Below are 14,499 nucleotides of genomic sequence, written 5' to 3'. Positions count from 1 at the left end.
CACTCAGCGACACAAGGTCACTCAAAAACACCATCTGTCCATGTGCTACCTCCTCTCCCACCTCAAAGAAAAAAGAGAAAAATGATTCTATTCTGCCTCCATGTTTTCTCCCCTACACACAGAGACACATGCACCACTGAAGTTAAGCTTGTCTCAACCTCTACTTCTAAATTAATTTTTCTTCCTGAGGCATTTGCTGACACTCCCTTTCTGTTCTTTGCCCTTCAGAACACAGATGTCTTTGAAAGCACCAGGCCTGGGAATACTTAATGTATCCTTGCAAATCGGATTAAAAAAAAAATAATTTTCTCCCAATCCATAAAAATCCCTGCTCGTCTGTTTGCCCTTTGAGTGGAGTTCACCATCAGCCCACGTGTCGACACAGAACAAAGTGAGGGGTCTATGGGATCCGATCCAAGGGCCTAACCTGGGCACCTGCCTGGCAGTGGAACCAGGAAGCACACGTCAACTTCTGGGTGAGGCTGGCTCACAAACCCTCATGGCCCCCGGTAGCCTGTTTTGAATCTAGAATCAGCGGGTTTGTATAAATCCACGTAGAACTTCTTTCTCTGCCCAGGACTTCTCCTTTAAGTCCCAAATTCTCTACTGGGACTGAATGTGACAAGTGCACACGTGTGTCAGCATAGCACACTGAGTGTGACACTCGTCTCTGTCTCCCCTGCATGTACCTGCCTGCTGCTGTCAATGGTGATAGTCATTTACAGCCCTGTTACGGATGGCCCATAATCTCGCAGGAAGATGGACCATGTGCACACGAGGAGGACTGGGAATCCCAGGAGGCCGCCTCAGCCACCCTGGACTTTCGTATCCACAGACTTCAATGCAGCGGGTACCAGGCTATTTTCAGCCTCAACTCCTCCTTGTCCCCTGGTATGTTCGTTCCTCTCTCTACCAACCTCCCCCAGTTCTGGATTCTCACTCCCACATTTCATCCTGTGGGCTCTCCAGCCTTCAGAGCCTCCACATTTCTAACCCACAGAGCTCCTAAGTGCCTGACTGCCTCCTTTCCCCAAGACCTCTCTCCCTCATCTTGCCAAGCCCGGCTCCAACTTCCTCTTGCAATCTCTTCCTTCAAGCCTCCGGAGCCTCTAGGAAGACCCTCACTGGCCAGGCTCTGAAATAGCTCCCAAGACATGTGGCAAGGACTGCTTACTTTTAGGTTTAGATTTGGGGTCTGTCTTTTTCATGCTTGGTTTGTTCTTAAGACCAGTCTTAACAGTGGGATTGGTGGCAAGTGAGTGACATGGAAAGGATCTCAGGCAAAAGCTCCTGGCGCTGCAGCTGCCTCTTGAATGACAGACAACCTATGACCTTGGGCTGGGGTTTTCAAGAAGTCGCTCTTACAGCTTGAGCGTTCTGGCCTTCAGTTCTTAATTGGCTCTTGGGTACATTCTTATCATTGTTTTTAAAATGAACCAATGACAGTACTTCTGGGGGGTAGGAACAAGTATAAAGGTGTCTAGGCTCACCTTCCTCCCCAGTAGTCTTAGAGGATACAGTAGGTAGAATGGTGTCCCCCAAAAAGGATATCTTGAAATCCTATCCTCAAGTATCTGTGACAATGACCTTATTTGGACTTAGGGTCTGCGAATGTTGATCAAGTAAAAACGAAGTCCTCCTGGAGTGCGGGGGTGGGGGGGGCGGGGTGAGGGGTGCTAACCCTTAGCCGGTGCCTTCAAAAAGCGAGGGAAAATATGGGCACACACATACACACACAGAGGGGCGCACTGTATCAAGAGACAGGGACAGACAGACACCGAGGGGAGAAGCCATGCAGCGAGGCAGAGACTAGAACAAACGTGTCTGCCAGCCAAGCAACACTGGGACAGGCAGTGAACACAGAATCTGGAGAGAGAACGGGCCCTGCTGGCACCTTGATTGCAGACCTCCAGCCCCAGGGTGTGAGAGAATAAATCTCTGTTAGTCTTAAGGCCGCTGGCTTGTGGTCCTTTGTTGCGATGGCCCCAGGACCCTCCCACCAAGCGTCTGAATCAGGAGCCCCCCTGTGGGTTCCCCACCCTAAAGCCCTGGGCTCTAGGAGCCACTGCTGATGCCTGCCACTCCTCTCAGACTATTTCCATCTGGGGAGTGGCCAGCAGTGTTTCCCTTCCAGCCCCTGAGCTGAAGCTACATCTGGAAACTCTTCTCACCCTTAATTGTTCTTAATGCTTTAACACACTGAGTGACTAATGGGCTCTAATTGGACAGCTCCGGCGCGAAGGGGGTGCTCTGACAGCGCCCTCTGCCACACGCCCAGCCTCCTGGGCTGCTCACTCCCAGAGTTCAGAGGTCACCAACCAAAAATATCGGCCCACCCCTGCCAACAAGCAGTTTCATCCTTCAACCAGCAAAACACAAGGCACAGAAAAGGATATCGGAAAAGTCCAAAGCAGATGGGACAAAATATCACTGGTGCCACCGAGGTTTGTGACATCTGCCCGGGACAGACAGAGGTTCTTGGAGGCAAGTGTGTTTGTCGCTCATTCGTGTCCGACTCTCTGCGACCCTGTGGACTGTAGCCTGCCAGGCTCCTCTGTCCATGGGATTCTCCAGGCAAGAACACTGGAGTGGGCAGCCATTCCCTTCTCCAGGGGATTTTCCTGATCCAGGGGTTGAACCCAGGCCTCCTGCATTGCAGGCAGATTCTTTACCATCTGAGCCCCCCAGGGAAGCTCTTGGAGGGAAACCCAGCACTGGTCAATTAGGTGAATGTTTAAGAGCCTGGAAGATTTCAGCCACAGAGAAACAGGGTCCAGGCCTTCCTCATGCAATTAGAGGAAAGGAAAGGGGACAGAGAAAGAGAATGAATATAAGGAGAGGGTTCCAGACTCCTCCCCCTCCCGCATGGGCATATCCCCAGAACTTGTTCTAGCCGTGAAGGTTCAGAAGCAAGGATTAAAGCTGATCTCAGTACCCTTCCAAATCTTCTTTTCCAAAATACATTTAGCAATAGAAGAGCAACCACCAGTGTTTCTAGAAAGATTTGTCTTTCCAAAGGCTGGCTTCAGCTAAAGTCTTCGAATTAAAATATCAGGCATGAGAAGCAAATAAAAGGTGATTCTGCAAGAAGGGAAAAATACCAGCCTCATCGTTCAGGTGGGTATTACCTGTTCCACCCAGCAGCCACCGGGACTTCCTCATGCATGGCAGGAATGTATTAACTGCAAGTGTCAGAGAAACATCCCATTAGCTTCTGGTGTAACTAGATAAAGTCACGCTCTCCGTCTCCCCACCACTGGGGAGACATTTACCTCGATGCTCCAGAAAGCTCCGTGTGCATTAATATTGCTGATGCGGGCAGCCTTTGCTGCAGCTTGGCCCCCCGAGGGTGCCATGTGATGGATTCCAGTTTAACAGCTTTTAAAAACAAGCAGACAAGAGATGAGCGTGATGGATGATGCAGGAAGCACGCTCATTCGGGAATGATTTATGGGAAGTCGCATGTTGCCCCTCAGGGGTCCATCCCCTAGGGTGGGGCCGGGGGTAGACAGATGAGTTCTAATGTTGTGGGGTGGGGAACAACAGCCCAAACTGCCAGCTTCACAGCCACAACACACCCACGCCTGACCCAAGATGAGTGTGGCAGCCCCTGCTTCGGTCACACACTGTCCCCTGTGCTGGAAAAGCTGCCACTGGCCCAACCCAAAGCCACTCTTTCTTGGGTGAGAAGAGTAAACCCTGGTGTGGACTCTTCCCTGCGCCCTGCAGGTTTTAGGAGCACCTCTCAAGAGGCTAGAGGTCAGACTGTTCATCTCCAGAACAAAGATGTTCCCCCACCCCAGAAAACATCTGGAGAAGAAACAGCCTGCTGTGCCCTCTGTTCGTATGAGCAACCGTAACACACAGCACCAGGCTTTGGAAAGAGTCAGACTGTCCAATGAGAGTGAAGACAGGAAAGGGAGAGAGAAAGGGGAGGTTCACGGACAGAAGAGCAGGTGACGCCCGGCGAGTGTCTCTTCCTGATGCTGACAGGTGGGTTCCCTCCCCGTTGATCTGGAGGACCCATCTGCCCCAGCCTGTGCCCCTGCATGTAAGAGACAAATCTCACTTTGCAGCAGATTAATATCCACCCATGTTTTTAATAAGGACTCAGAATTTACTATACAGTAAAACCCAAATCAAATCCTTATTTAAAAGATGAGCCTCCGGGTGGGTTATAATTTATGGGACACTTTCCAAGGCAGAAGAAGGGAGCCAGGGATGGAACGATGGCTAGGAAGGAAACAGCTTTCCCTCCGTGCCCTGGGCTGACCCTTTTTGCCCCTACTTGACCCTGAGGATCCATCAAGGACACATCTGCAGTGACCAGGAGATACGCTCAACAGTCCCACACGCCACCGGGAATGAAACAGCCTGCTCACCCGAGCAGAAGGCTCTTCCTTGTAATCTCTCCATCACTGATCCCGGAGCACCACTGGGGAGCACTTTCTCCAGGAGACCTTCCACTGTGAAAGGGCATGGAAGCTGTATATTTGCAGGGGCTCCATAGGCCCTATGTTGGCATCTGCTATTCCCCAAACCTCCCTCTCCCGGGTCGACTTTTCTCCAAAATATCTGCTCCTGCTGCTCATGACTAAGTCGTGGATGAGGGGGCCGCTGGGGGGAGGAGCCAGTTGGGATGCCTGCTGCCCTATCCTTCATTTTCTTTCTGGACCTCAGCTCTGGATGTACGGGCACACCCGGATAGCAGCTTTGGCAGCCCCCTCTGAAGCCTGCATCTGGATCCCATTGAGAAAAGCAGGGGGCGCCACCATTGGGTGGCCGGGTGTCTGCAGGGGGTCAGCAGCCAGCACCCTGATCACTGATGGATGTGCTTGGCTCTCTCCCGTCAAGAGGCCCACCCCCACCTGGAGGTGATCAGAAGGTGACACAGAGCCCAGTTCCCTCTGCAGGCTTCAAGCTACTCAGGGCAAACAGGACGCCAGGGTCTTCCCTTTGATGCCTCTCTCCCCTGGACTTCACCCCACTGGAAGGGAGAAGAGCCTTGATGCGCATTTCCTGTTTCACAACTGCAAGCACACCTTCAGAAGCCACGAAGGGGCAGAAAGGGCATGTGCGCCCAGAAACAGCTCCAGGTGGAAAAGGAGCTTGCGTAGCCAGCCCGCCCAGCCCCAGACGGCTGGACCAGCCACCGGGATCGGCCAGTCTGGTGCTTTCAAGTTCCACAACACCAAACACTTACTGTTTCAGGAGAATACTGGTTCTCAAACCCACAGAAAGGCGAGGCAGCTGGGCCCTGCAACCTCCTTCACGGAGGCAGCAAGAATTATCTTCCCAAGATTCATGGAAAGCACAGCACTTTGAGTACTACAAGTTGTACTAGCAAATTATCAAAACTGAGGCAGTTGTGGGAACCTGTGAATTTGCAACCACTTGGTCAGGAGTGCAAACGTCCTTGAGATCTGCAGCTAAAAGTGGGGCAGTCTTGCAGGGGACAGGCTCTAAGCCTGTGAGGCCTGCCAATAACTCTAGGCGGCGAGTGCCAGGGTTGAAGTACAGTCCAGCCACTGGGGGAGGGAGTGCGGCAATCATGAGTTCCCTCTAGAGCCAGATGAAGGCATCAGATCCCATCCCTGGGCCACAGGGGAAAGTGCACGGAGCCATGCAAGGGAGGGTCAGACCCCCACCTTGGCCACCATGGCATTTCGTGCTGACACTAGACAGTGAACTGAGCGCCCTGTCCACCCTCCTTCCTGGAATAACCACTCCCCACCAGGCTGACAGATTTCAGTAGCCACTTCTTACAAAATCCCACCCAAGGCATTCCTGCAGTTCTGCGATTCTCCCTGTCCTTCTCCCTGAAGACACAGAAGACCCCACAATCTGCAAACTAGAGCCAGCAAAAGAAGGTCCCTGTCGTTCCCTCATGTAAAATAAAATCTCCTCATTAAGATGTTTTTCCATCACAAATGCAAACTCTGAGGACAGGTGTGGTGGCGGGCAGGCGCGGCCTTACCTGGAGTGGCGGGTGAGGTGGTTCTGTGGCAGCAGGGAGGCCCCCCTGGTGTTCTTTCTGGGGCTCCCCTTGGGATGGAGGGTTACTGGGAAGGAGCGAGTATCAGCAGGAAAACCTTCAGAGTCTCAGAGGCAGCTTTCCAATCTGAAGGAAAAGAAAAGGAAAAATGTAAATGCCTTTGAAGCCAACATGCCTTTTTTTAATATATAAAACAAACACTGGTGTTAATAAACAAGAGAAGAGAGAGCAGCTTCGAAGCCAATTTGTTGCCATCAGGGATCACACCCCCAGGGAATCAGGGGAACCTTGTGAAAAACAAATCATTAGAGCCGGACTGCTGCCCAGGGTGGGACGTCCTCTGCAGCTCGCCCAGCTCTCTTGCTGTGGAGCCCTGCCCCCAACCCCCTGTGATTCTCTGACTCCGATGTGCCTGTCTCACCCCTCTTTGTCTCCCATCCCCCTCTGCTCTCGCTCCCCGCCTCACCCAGTTCAGATTCCAGGACCCATGGCCACACCACCTCTGACAACTGCCTTGTCCTTCTCATTCTAACAGATCCCCTTGGTGACTTCACTCTCCTGATGCGTCCCCCCAACGGTGTCCTATTTCATGGGGAAGCAACACCCAGATTTGCTACAAACCAGGTCAGTCCAGGTCTGGGGACTATGAGGCTTACATGGTTTAGGGGGTGAGTGTGTCCTTTTCTAAGAAAATAAGACAAGGTGGTGGATGCAAAAGTAAGGTGCAGGGTCTTACCCGGGGCTCCATAGGTGCATAGGGCAAGTTGCTCAGTCGTGTCCAACTCTTTGGGACCCCATGGACTATACAGTCCATGGAATTCTCCAGGCCAGAATACTGGAGTGGGTAGTCTTTCCCTTCTCCAGGGAATCTTCCCAATCCAGGGATTGAACCCAGGTCTCCTACATTGTCGGCAGATTCTTTACCAGCTGAGCCACAAGAGAAGCCCAAGAATATTGGAATGGGTAGCCTATCCCTTCTCCAGTGGATCTTCCCGACCCAGGAATCGAACCAGGGTCTCCTGCATTGCAGGCAGATTCTTTACCAATTGAGCTATCAGGGAAGCCCTATGGATGCATCACTTCATGGTAAATCCTCCTCTACCCACAGGACCCTTGGTACTGCAGCCTCCTGCTGTACCACTGGCCCCTCCCCCTACCATGCCCACTCCCTGCCTCCCCGACCCCTGCAGTCCCCAGGCCTCCCAGCTGTGCCTCCAGACCTAAGCATGCCTCCTCCCCCGCCCCCACCCCCACCCCACATCACACCTTTCTACCAGCTGTTACATGGGCTGCACTCCCCTACCTAAGTTGGGGTTTGCCCCCACGAGGGATTCCATTACATGACACTTTTCCAGAGAGGTCATCTGAAAACCAAACACCTTATCAGAAATAACCACCATCCCCTTGGTACTCCTTCCTTCTTTTCCCCATGAATTTTCCCAGAAATTATTGAATCTGCTGTCACATAGATGCATTTGCTGCCTGTGGTCTTTCTTTCCCCCTCCCTCAACCCAGAATGCCAACTTCCTGCGGGCAGACACTTGATCTGTTTTATTCATTATATCTCCAGTGCTTGGAACACACCTAGAACATAGCTGGAGCTCACTCAGTATTCATCAAGCGAATCAATAAACAACCCCCAACTTTTATTCTCATTTTGCACTCTTAGATTTACTTAGAACAGTGTCTCATATTAGTCTTTAGAGCAGAAATTCCCAGGAAAACAGAAGTGATCTGGTTGTTTGTGTTTATTTTGTTGGTGATGGCTGGTTAGGTTTTGTAGAGGGTAGGAGGCACCTGGGCCTTGGAAGTCTTTTCTTTGCTTAATTTATCTCAACCCAGTGAGTGTGCCATTAGGCAGACAGGACACATAAACCATTTAGGGGATCCATCCTGATCAGTCCAGAAGGACTGGCTTTGGGGAGGGCTTGTGAGGTCTTGTTGGCCAGAGGATGGTTCAGCTCTGCCCCCCCCCTACCCCAGTGGAAAGACTCCCATTGGCATGTCCCCAAAAATCTCACAACACAGCTTTGAAACATAATAAAGAAAAAATTGTCAGTTTTTTCCTTTTCTTAAAATCCAGTTACTGAACACAGAGATGGCCCCCATCCCAAATGGCAGGGCCAACCTCACAGAGTGCTGCCAACTGCAGAGAAATGCGTGGGCACAACCCCCTTTTCAGTGGCCATCCGTGCCAGGCACAGAGCTAGGACCTGAGCATGCGAGAGGCCAGGAACAGCCCTGAGCTCCACAGGCCACTTTTCACGGGGAGAGATACGTGCATGATCTGATTCTCCCAGGTCAGTGGGCTCCATGCAAGGAGATGGATGGCTAGGGGAGAGGGGCTGGGGGAGAAAAGAGGCTCAACTGGGAGTGGAGGGAGCCCACGTGGAGGCAGCTCCAGGTAGTGACCCCAGCTGTTGGGGCAAGAAGGCAGGTAGGCTGGCTTCTTGTATAATAAACGCTTGATTATCAGCAGCCAGTACAAAAGGCAAGGACCGTCGTTCCTTTTCCACCAGACCTGCTGGATCGGGAGCAAGACGGGGCTGTGGATGCGGCCCGGCCAGGCCCACGCCCCACGCCCCTGGTACCTAAATCTGGGGAAAAAAGCGACAAAGGAAAGGGCACAGAGACAGGGAGGACAGAGCAGCAAGAATCCAAGGGATGTCCCCAAACTCCTCCAGTCACCAGCACCTTGATTGTCATGTTCGATCCTCCAATCCAGGCCACCTTCTCCAGGGTCAAATTCATGTCCCCCACCTGCCCATCACCCAACTCTGCCCCACACAGAGTGCCTGCTCAGATGGACTGGAGGGGGCCCCCTCCCCAGCTCCATGTGTTTTCCTCCACCCAAGCGGATGGGAGATTATCTAACAGCTTGTCCCTGATTGCAGCGGCACATTTTCCCTCCCTCCTCAGCAGGAAACACCATCCATCACCCACGGCACAGAAGCCAGGCCCTCAGTTTTGGGGCCCACAGGGCCCACCCAGGTGGAGTGCCCTGGGTCCCGGGCTGCAGAGGAAGGAATTGGTCCCTTCCTGCCCATGGAGCCCAGCAGCGGTGGTTGGGGGAGGAGGTAAAGGCCGAGCAGTGAAGTCACTAGGATACCTCTCTCAAGGCCCACAGGATTAGCTCAGTTGATAAGGCAAAAAAGCAGAGAGGCCAAGCTGCCCAGGGCGGGGCCCAGGGTCAAGGCCACAGCCTGTCATATCAGACTCTGGACTCTGAGGCAACAGAGTCGGACTGGCCGCAGGAGGGAGCTGAATCTTCCTCTTTCTTGGAATTACATTTCTTGGGCCCCCACCATGTGGCACGCTCAGTGCCAGGCACCTGTGGTTCCCGCCTCTGCCAGGGCACACTCTGTGTAGGAGGCAGGCAGGGGCCTCCAGCTGCTGCCCTGCAACCTGCCAGGCCTCCTCGCCCCCCACCACTGCAGGGAGGGAGGGGGTGTGGGGGCCTCTGAGGCCCCACCCCCACCCCCACACACCCCCTGCAGAACCCCAGGGTCACTGGGGCACAAGGGTTTCCTGTTGGCCAGGACTCTTCCCTGCCCCCTCTATCTGCTTTGGGATCCACTCTCCTGGCATTAGTGGTGGGGGCTTTCAAAATAATTTGGGGATCGACAGAGGCCTGTTTCCTGGGAAGGCTGGAGATATGATATAGAAAAGGCCTTGGATCTGGAAAGCACCAGGCATGGTCCTGCCAAGGGCGTGGGGCAGGCAGCCTGGGCAGGAGGGAGGGCTGAGTCTCAGAGGACAGTAAAGAGCCCATTCCCACTGCCAACCACCCCCCACCCTGACCACCACCACATCTCAGCTGTGGACTGAAGTCTCCCAGGCCTGTGCCCCATTCTGACCACTCCAGCCCACGGTGGCTGCTGAGCCAGCCGGGCCCCCAGCTCTGCTCCCAAGGTGGCCAGAGGCTGGGGGCTGCCTTTGGCGCTCCGGCCCCAAAAGGCCTCCTGTTGGATTCTTGCCACTGGGGAGAAAAGATGGAAAGATAAACACCTGGACTTCTAGAAAGTGTCTTCTGCAAAAAATAAGCCAACACAGAAAGGGGCCCAGGCCTCACTGGAGGCTCTTTCTAGAAGAGACTGTGTGGATGACAAGGTCCTCTGGCCACCCTCAGACTCCAGCCCGCCAGACGAGCAGCTACACAGCCTCCAGCTCTGCCAGGGACCGGGCAGTCTCTCTCCGTTCCTTCCTGAGGGCTCCTGTCCTCTGCCCCCTGTGGGGCTGGACACTGTCCTGAGGGGCTGAGCAGGGTTGTCGGTCTGGGAGAGAGGGGGCTGAAGGGGGTGAGGAGGTGGGGAGAGATGAAAGAACTGGAGGAAGGAGGAAGGGAGAGGGAACGGAGAGGGAAGAAGGGTTGAACCATTGTCGTTGAAGTAGGACTGAATCGAGTCCCGCAAGGGCAGACGGGTGTTGACCTTTGCTCACCGTGGCTCCTGGCACCTGGCCCAGGGCTGCACACAGTAGGCACTCAGCCGATATTTGTTAAGTGAACAATGAAAAGAAGGAGAAGGGAGGCGCGTCGGGGTGGGCAGTGTGCATGGGAGTAATGTTTCTCATTAAAATTCCCAGCCAACCTGAAAACCGACACGTGGAATTAACTGTTCTTAATTATTGCCTGTCAGCGGGATGGTCTCCGACTCCCAGAGGTAGAATGACCTTCACGTTCTACACAGCAAAGCCGACAATCCAGGCCCACCGAAGACCCCTCAGGCTCACAGCTTCCTGCAGAGAAAGGTCCAACAGCCAAGCAGATACTCTGGATTTGCTTCCAAATCTCCAAGAGACTTCAGGGCCCAAGGACAGGTTGGCGAGAGAATAGTCCTTTGTAATGTACAAGTTACCTGAGGAAGAGGCTTCATTCACGGGACTCAGGTGGAGGCAACCCAGAGAAGCAGAGACAGCGGGTGAGCTAACAGGCTGGAGCCCTCGCTGGAGCGCCCTCACTGGGCCGCCTGCCAGCACACAGCACCACTGGGCGTCAGGGTGTGGACAACGGCGCCCCCTCTGGGCAGATGTGGCCCTGCAAGTGCAGCCCTTGATCTGCTCGGAACAAGGCACAGGACACCTGCCCCCATGACAGACTGGGTGACTTTTCTGGAGCCTCTGGGGCATCGGGGCAGGAAGAACTTGGAGCATGTTCCCCTCCGGCTAGCCCCATCTCCGACGCGCTGTGTGACCCGGGACAAGCAGAACTAACGGCCCTGACCCTTTGCCCCCTCGACTCGTCTGAAGAGCCTCCTGTGTGCAGACGCACGCCAGGGATTGGGATGCTCCATGAGGCGTGGTGTCTGGAATGTCACCTGATCGGTTCCTCCCAGAAGCACAGGGGTAATACATTCAGAAGGCTTTGCACTAAATCAGAGGCATTTTCTCCTAATGCTTCAAGGAGCCAAATGAGCTCTCAGGGCCCCCAGAGCCACAGGCCTCTTTATAAAGGTCAGCCATGAATGCCAGGAGCCACCTAAGGCAGTGGGGAGGGGCGGGCAGGATGGAGTAGAGGGGACTCCATTGGTAATAGCAAAGATTTTCCCAAAGGACTCTGAAATCTTCAGAAATCAAGTTTTGGGGATTTTGTTGTACCTTGTTTGGTTGTTTTAATGAGGCTACTAATACTGCCAGAGATGTGCCAGCCTCCTTGCACGGCTTCCCACAGGGACTCCAGAAATGGAAGCTTAAAAATCCCAAAGGACTCAACATACACATCTTAGAAATGGGCCTTTCTCCCCAAACCACACATTCCTGCTGCATCTCACTGCAGAGGAGGGAGGCTTTTAGTTCTCCCGTTTGGTCTGGTAGAAAGTAAAAGAAGTTCAGAGTAATGGCATAGATTTGCCATAGAAACAGACAAATAGCCTGGTGGTTACCAGAGCCGGGGCGGGGGGGTGGGGGGGTGGGAAATGGTGAAGGTGGTGAGTTGGGACAAACTTCCAGTTAGAATATGAACACATTTTGGGGGCATAACACTGCATGGTGCATGGTGACAGCACTACAAAGTCAAAGTGAAAGTCGCTCAGTCGTGTCCGACTCTTTGAGACCCCGTGGACTGTAGCCTGCCAGTTTCCTCTGTCCATGGAATTCTCCAGGCCAGAATTCTGGAGTGGGTAGCTGTTCCCTTCCCTAGGGGATCTTCCCAACCCAGGGATTGAACCCAGGTCTCCTGAATTATAGGTATGTTCTTGAAAGTTGCCAAGAGTAGATCTTAAAAGTTCTCATCACAAGCAAAAAAAAAATGTAACTATGTGAGGGTGATGGATATTACTAGGCTAATTATGGTGATCATTTTGCAATAAATGCAAATATCAAATTATTATGTTGTACATCTTAATGATATATGTCAATTACATCTCAATAAAACTGAGAAAAAATTCAAAATAATGGCAGGGATTCAGTATTCACTTTTAAAAACCATCCAAATATCCAAACAAACAGGGCTACTTATCCTGCTAACTATTGCTTGTTGCTGTTTTAGTCACTAAGTGTCTGACTCTTTTGCGACCCCATGGACTGTAGCCTGCCAGGAACCCTTGTCCATGGGATTTCCTAGGCAAGAATACTGGAGTGGGTTGCCATTTAATTTTCCAGGGGATATTCCTGACTAGGGAATCAAACCTGTGTCTCCTGGCAGGCAGGTGCTTTAGTGCTGAGGTACTAGGGAAGCCCCCTGCTAACTATGAATGCAAGCATGCTAAGTTGCTTCAGTTGTGTCTTTGTGACCCCATGGACTGTCCCTTTGTCCATGGGATTCTCCAGACAAGAATGCTGGAGCAGGTTGCCATGCTTTCCTCCAGGGGGCCTTCCCAACCTAGGGATCGAACCCGTGTTTCTTATGTCTCCTGCATTGGCAGGTGAGTTCTTTACCACTAGTGCCTCCTGGGAAGCCCCCCTGCTAACCATACCCATTTGTTACACTGCGGAGTCCTCATTCACTTGCCTGCAAGGCACTGTTTTTCTTCCTTATTTTTCTCTGAAACCTGCTTCTCCCTGTGAGCCAGGGTCCTTTCTCCCATCTTCTCTCTTCAGCCTCTCTCAAGGCATCTCTCAGGGATGCCGACGGCATTCCCCTCAATTTCTCATCACACCTATTCCTCCTCATTCTTCTTCCCCCAAAACACGAGCTAATAACCAAAACCAGCGCTTGAAATGAGGCTCAAGCTAAGAAAGCCAAACCTGCTATTTCTTTAACCAGGAGAAGAACATGAAGCATCACATTTCAGTTGTAAAGATTACAGAGGATATGTAATATTCTGAATAAATGAATCTCCTCCTCCCATTTTTAAACCACTCGTGTGAAACCAGCTCCGTTCCTAACTCCCCTCATGCCTTATGAATCCTTTCTCTGGCAAAAATAATTTGGGTTTTATGATTCTGGCATCTAGTGGGAGTCTGTGACAATTTTAATGTAGCTCCGCTGCTGTTGCTTCTTCTTTTTTTTAATACCAGTGTGTTTTAATAATAGTGTACCTTTAGGTATTGTTGAAATGCTACATTATTCAATGTAGCCGACGGGAATGGGAAGGGCCTCATGTAATTTACGTGTCCCCGGTGCTGTGTTTAAGGCTTGTGAAATGGAGGGGTGTCATTTGGGAAGCAATTTTCCCCAAGGTCGAGGAAAGCAATTTCTGGAGGAGCGGCTGGAAACTGTGTGACCCGACTGACAGCCAGGCTCAAGCTGGGGGCTCAGAACCGCTGACGTGAGGCTGGGACCAGTGGCCAAGGGACTCCATGCCCTGACCCTGAAATGTTCCCAAAACACAGGAGAACTCCAGTCTAGCTACTGCTGGCTCCCTGGGAGCCTTGAAGGCGGCCAGTGCCTTCTTTCTCATGGAGTGCTGGATACACGCCAGCAAGGTGGGCATGTGACCCAAGTGGTCTGCAAGGCTGGCTGAAAGGCTGGCAGGTGGGTAATTAATAGCTGAGTCTTGGGCAGTGGTGGAGACACCAGGGAGTCACGTGCAAGCCCAAGCAACTCTTGATGAGATGGCCTTGCCAAGGGCATGATCCAAAGCCTTCTCAGTCTCTGCTGCCCATTTCCCTGCTTCCCTCACCAAACCAGGGATGCCATGTCCAGGAAATGATGACCGAGACCCTGGAATGGTTAACTAGGTCTGTTCTAGACTCAGGAGACTTCAGGTCATCTAGTTCCCACATTTTGGCCCTTCCAGAAAGCACCATTCCTGCGATGCATGTCCATCAAGTCCCTTCTAGATGCTAGGGACACAGGTCGGAGACACCACCCTGATCTGCCCCCAAGAAACTTGCAGAGGGAGAGATGACGATAAACCAAAAATCTGGGCTGAAGTGGGCTAAGGGTTCACACGGATGGCAAGCTCCAGAGAGCAGACCTTCGTTTTGCTCGGTGCCACATTCCTGGCACCTAGAACAGTGCCTGACACGTGGCAGGTGTTAAATGAGTGCGTTCGAGTGATGGAATGAAGGAGTGAAGTGCCACTGAGAGGGATGGGCAGAGGATGTGTGGAACCCAGGGCAGA

At 52.5% G+C, this 14,499-nt stretch overlaps 1 protein-coding gene across 12 annotated transcripts in view; it reads right to left on the bottom strand.

Annotated features, from left to right (window-relative positions):
* The window catches only part of RBFOX3 (RNA binding fox-1 homolog 3), a 441,600-nt gene that overhangs the window by 322,424 nt on the left and 104,677 nt on the right, over window positions 1-14,499 (bottom strand). For all 12 annotated transcript variants that reach the window (XM_027518175.1, XM_027518182.1, XM_027518177.1 and 9 more), the window contains exon 2: window positions 5,978-6,121. The gene's annotated coding sequence lies outside the window, so the exon portion shown is untranslated. The remainder of the gene's footprint in view (window positions 1-5,977; window positions 6,122-14,499) is intronic.

The sequence above is a fragment of the Bos indicus x Bos taurus genome, chromosome 19 (genome assembly GCF_003369695.1).
Source record: "Bos indicus x Bos taurus breed Angus x Brahman F1 hybrid chromosome 19, Bos_hybrid_MaternalHap_v2.0, whole genome shotgun sequence".
Taxonomy (NCBI): domain Eukaryota; kingdom Metazoa; phylum Chordata; class Mammalia; order Artiodactyla; family Bovidae; genus Bos; species Bos indicus x Bos taurus.
This window is presented reverse-complemented; position numbering and strand designations above follow the sequence as displayed.